Source organism: Mus pahari, chromosome 13 (genome assembly GCF_900095145.1).
Source record: "Mus pahari chromosome 13, PAHARI_EIJ_v1.1, whole genome shotgun sequence".
In the NCBI taxonomy this organism is placed as follows: domain Eukaryota; kingdom Metazoa; phylum Chordata; class Mammalia; order Rodentia; family Muridae; genus Mus; species Mus pahari.
This window is the reverse complement of record NC_034602.1, coordinates 26,507,856-26,513,142: the sequence shown is the minus strand read 5'-3', so window position 1 is coordinate 26,513,142 and position 5,287 is coordinate 26,507,856. Positions and strand designations below refer to the sequence as shown.

At 47.0% G+C, this 5,287-nt stretch overlaps 1 non-coding gene across 1 annotated transcript; it reads right to left on the bottom strand.

The window, feature by feature from the left end:
• Window positions 1-1,415: 1,415 nt before the first annotated feature.
• On the bottom strand, window positions 1,416-1,555 carry LOC115065262. The gene has a single exon (XR_003845056.1). It is a non-coding gene; the product is annotated as a small nucleolar RNA SNORA48 (small nucleolar RNA).
• Between the last annotated feature and the right edge of the window lie 3,732 nt (window positions 1,556-5,287).

Genomic DNA, 5,287 nt, shown 5'->3' with positions numbered 1-5,287 from the left:
CTCATCTCCCCATCCCCACATTTCTGCCCTCACCCTTGCAACCTCCCCCCAAAATAATACAGAGAGAGAGAGAGAGAGAGAGAGAGAGAGAGAGAGAGAGAGAGAGAGAGAGAGAGAGAGAGAGAGAGAGAGAGAGAGAGAGAGAGAGAGAGTCTTATCTTTGAAGCTGTAGTGTGTCACAGTGTGACCTATAATGTATCCCTCTGTCCAAACATCTTCACTTGCAAACATTCATTCTGGTTTGAGATCTCTGGCTTCCGTGACACCATCAATATCGGACCCTCATCAGGACTCCTCCAGCTTACCTTGTTGCTGTCCTGAGTCATAAAGACCCTGCAGCTTTGGGTCAGCAGAAGTAGACCTTTCGAGCCCCAACCATTTGCAGACGATAGAGATTTTGCAGGAGGCCAACTCATTGCACTAGATCTAGGCCTGGATGGGAGCTGAGCTGGTCAGCAAGCCAGCTCTCCTTTATCCACACCACCAGGGTGAACCCTCCAGGACTGCTCCAGCTAGGCCACCCAGCACTGCCAGGAAGCAGGGTCAGCTCTCCTATGCTCAAGCCCTAAGGGCTGACCTACCCACACCCATGCCTCCAGGACCAGCTCCAGTGTTTTGCCCAGGCAAAGTACAGACCCCACTCTCCTGAGTGCTACAGCCAGTTGAGGGAGTAGGGCTAACTCCTGTGCTCATAACCCTGTGGGCAGCCTTCCCAACTGCAGGAGGTGGCAACGTGGGGGTGGGGAGGCATCTCATCCGTGCCGATGCCACCCCACAGCAGATGAGTGGCAGGGTCAGCTCTTTCACACTCACACCCTCAGGACTGGCTCATCCACATCCCTGCTACCAGGGCCAGCTCCACTAGGTTGCCTGGGCGAGGCACAGGGGCTGCTTCCTCTACTGCTCACTGGTAAGAGGTGGGGCCAGCTTTCCTGCTTTGCACAGCCCCTGGACATCCCTGATGGCTGTCTCCACCAGGGAAGTCCCTATGTTCTCTAGTGGTAATGTGAGGCACAGATATTGACCCCTGCCCCTGCATAGCCAGGGACCCAGACATGTCCCTCTGAGGCAGCTCAGGCTGGGACCTCACCATGACCTCAGGTGACAGGGCTGAGCACTCACAGCAGGCTCCTCCTCTCCATCCTGAGTCTCCAGTTCCATCTCTCTTCACAATGCTCAAGCTGCTCCGCTTCTCTTTCTGACTACCACAGACTCGCATGTAATGGTGGTTCCCACTGCAGGCTGGCCATGTGACTGCCAGGCTCCTGGGTGACATCCTCTGGCAAGTGGGTAGCTATGGCCTGTCTGACCCATGGGCCGGAGGGCAGGTCTGTGGATTGCATGACAATCCTCAGGTCTCTCTCTCTCTCTTCTTCCTCCTGTGTTGTGCTGCCTGGGTTTGATTTGATTTGATTTTATGACTCCTAGGCATAAGACAGCTTTGGCCATCAAGCTAGGCATCAAGCTAGGATGAACAGAGGACAGCCTCTGCTCTGCTCCTGACTGATATAAGAACAACACCAACAGGGGTATCCCCTTGCCCATTACCAGAGGGCTTATTAACCCTTCTAAGATTTAGGGTTTGTCCTCTGCAAAATAAGAATAACAATGCCTATCTTACAAACACCACTGTAGCTTGGGATACCATGGTGCATAATGCTTGCTGTTTGGTGTATGCCATTAGGAGGGTAATATTAATAAACAAAGGTCATGAGCTGGCCATGGTGGTACATGCCTTTAATCCTAGCACTCAAGAGGCACAAGCAGGCAGATTTCTGAGTTCGAGGCCAGCCTGGTCTACAAAGTGAGTTCCAGGACAGCCAGGGCTATACAGAGAAACCCTGTCTCGAAAAACCAAAAAATAAACAAACAAACAAACAAAGGTCATTTTACATACCTGGATCTGTGAAGAATGCTTGGGATATAAAATAAGAAAGCAAAAATTAGCTCATACCTCTAAAGGCTATCAGGAGAGAGACAAAAAAGGAAGGAACTGACCTCCATGTCCACATCACATGATAAGTACCTAGAAAAAGGCACTCCCCACTCCCCACTCCCCACCCCCCCACCCCCGGCACTCTGAAGCCTCCAGACATTGAGGCAGATGGAGGCTCTGTGGAAGAAGAGAGGATGCTCCATTAAAGTATGACATGAGCCACACTTGAAAACATCAGAGATGGTGATCTAGAAGAAAGGATAACTAGGGCACAGCACAAGATGACAGAGATGCAAGTTGAAACATCACTATACCCTACAAGCAACAAGTAGTCAATAAGTATTCATTGGGAGAAAGGCAGCCAGGGTGGATGGAGATCAGAGCCATGGGATTCTCTGCCGTAGCCATGGCTGTGACCTGGGGCAGATCTAAGCCCTACCCAAGCGATGTCCCCACATCAGCTGTGAGGTTGATCCCAGTTCCAGGATTCTGAGATATAGAAAACAATACTGGGCTTCATTCCTCCATCAGAGAGACATGTCTTTGCCTGTTTTAGGAGGAGGCTGGCCTCCAGAGGCTGGCCTCACCCTCTGTAGATTAGTTACACCAGGTCTCTGAAGCAAGAAACACTGATCATCGCCTTACCAACACTGTCACACCCTCTCCCTGGGAACTTGGTTCCTTTGTCATGCCTCTGCGAGGGATTGGTCCAGACTCTGATGACTGGCCTGGCCTCAAACTCCCCCCTCAGAGCACCTTGCACAGAACAGGGGAAAGCAATACTCAAACAAAGCGTAAGCCAAGACAACGAGCGACACTTTGTTTCACTGAACATAAACTTGGATTGCCTACTGAGAAACAAATTACATCTAGAAAGAATCATTTGGGCTACAGCTCAATCAGGAAAATGCCTTGCCAGACAAACACAAGGAACTGACTTCGATCCCTAGCACCCACTTAAAAACCTGGTGATTCTCGTAATCCCAGCACTGGGAAGGTGGAGACAAGCGGTTCCCGGGGGCTTCCTGGTCAACCAGCTCAGCCTAACCACAGGAGCGCTGTCCCCAAAATAAAATCTCCTGTGTTGTGTTAACCTGCCCTGTCACCTCCAGCTCATGGCAGTCCCTGACATCTTCACTGTCAATTGTTTAACATCCCCCCACCTCCTTTTTACAAACTAGAATCAGAGTGGGTAGCTTTTTAGATACACTTTTTTCCAGTTAGCAATATACATTTAACCTTCCTCTATGACATTTTAAAGCATTTTCAAAAATTTGTTTGTTTGTTTGTTTGTTTGTTTACTTGCTATGTATATATGAATGCACACACATGTCACAACACACAGTGGACATAGAAGGCCAAGTTTTAGAAGTTGGTTCTCTCCTTCCGCCTGTGGGTCCTAGGGGTTGGACTCAGGTCGTCAGGCTCAGCAGCAAGTGCCTTACCTCTACCCTCACCCCCGAGTCTTCTCTGTAAAGTCTCTTGAATTGATGAGCCATTCCCTTTTATACTTAGGTAATAGTTATTTTGTGGATCTATGAGTTTACCCATTTACCCATTGTAAGGTGGCGTGTTGGTCATTTCCAGCTTTTAGCCGCTACAGACATTCACTCATTCAACTCACTCAAGCAAATATGTAGTCACGTGCCTATAGGTTGTTCATTTGATGAGACCGTGTCTCACTTCGTAAGAAGCTGTTAAACTGTGGTCTAAAGCAGCTGTGACATTTACAAGAGCTGAAGACATAGCTGAGTGATGCAGAGCTTGCCTAGCGTGTGCAAAGCCCTGGGCTCAATCCCCAGCCCCTCAAAATGACTGTTATTTTGCAATCCCCCAGCAAGGGAGACCTTCTGTTGCTCAGCCCCCTTGCTAGCATTTAGTGTTATATGTGTACATTTAGTTTCTTTCTCTTTAAAAATTTTCTTTAAGACTAACTTCTGTCTTTTTAAAGATTTACTTTATGTATGTATGCATGTGTATGTATGTATGTATGTATGTATGTTCACATGTGTGAAGGTGCCCAAGGAGGCTGGAGAGGCTATTAGATCCCTTGGAACTGGCTGGAGTTATAAGTGGTTGTGAGACACCTGAGAATGATCCTGAGAACTAGACTTGGGTCCTCTGGTTTTGTCAGAACTTATACAGCTAAATACTATAAAGGAATGGATTTTCTGTGTATAAATTTTAAACTACAACAAAATACATGTGGTCCAAAATAAAGTATCTCAATAAACAACTGTCTTTACCACTTGATTAAAGAGCAATTCCCAACCAAGGTGATTTTAGCATGAGATCACTACCAAGGGAGTTACAGTCTCCCATATAGAGAAAGAAAGCTATATAGAAATGGATAGGCGGGTAAGTGGATGAAGGGATAAATGATGAGTGGATAGATCATAGGCAGGCAGGTAGGTAGATAGGTAGGTGGGTGGGTAGGTAAGTGGGTAGGTAGGTGGGTAGGTAGGTGGGTAGGTAGGTGGGTAGGTAGGTAGATATGTCTAGGGCAGAGGATAGGATCATCCAAAGGGGAGATAGACTACAGTATGATAAACAGATAAAGGGGAACTAGAATAGGAATATTAAATGAGAGGAGAAGGGAGGGCAGAATAAAGGAGAAAGTATAGGGAAAGGCAACTTACACTAAAAACCTTTTGAAAAGTCATAGGGAAGCCTACTGCTGTAGAAGTGTCCAAAAATATATGCATATATGAAATAATTTAAATGGAGTCACCATGTATTAGGGGAGACAGTGCCCCAACTCGTCATTTTATGACACCAAGTCAAACCTTTAATACCAGAAATGGGTTACAGCTTGTTGAGTTGTTACCAACGTGGTCCCTCAGACTACCTCCCAGAGACATCACAGGCTATTGCCAGAGCTATCGGTTACTCTCCACAACCTGGTAGTAAGGCTCTCTTGCTGAAAGTATCACCTATGTCATTAAACACGGAGAAATTAAAGCTGGTGCTCAACTAGAAGTTTCACCCTATGGACTATGCATCCATGGTGTTGGAAGGTATGCTGCATGCTACTGGAGGAGAAAGATGCTATTATCAGCCTGTGGCCTACCACAGCAAACTGCCTTCAAGGTGTGGGGGTGCAACAGTGGCACAGTGTTATGGGAGTAACCAACCACTTTTTAAAAATTGAAGGTAAGGGCTGGAGAGATGGCTCAGTGGCTAAAAGCACTGGCTACTCTTTCAGAGATCCTGGGTTCAATTTCTAGCAACCACATGATGACTCATAACCATCTGTAATGAGATTTGGTGCCCTCTTCTGGCATGCAGGCATACATGCAGGCAGAACATTGTATACATAATAAATAAATACATTGTTTTTTTAAAATGGGA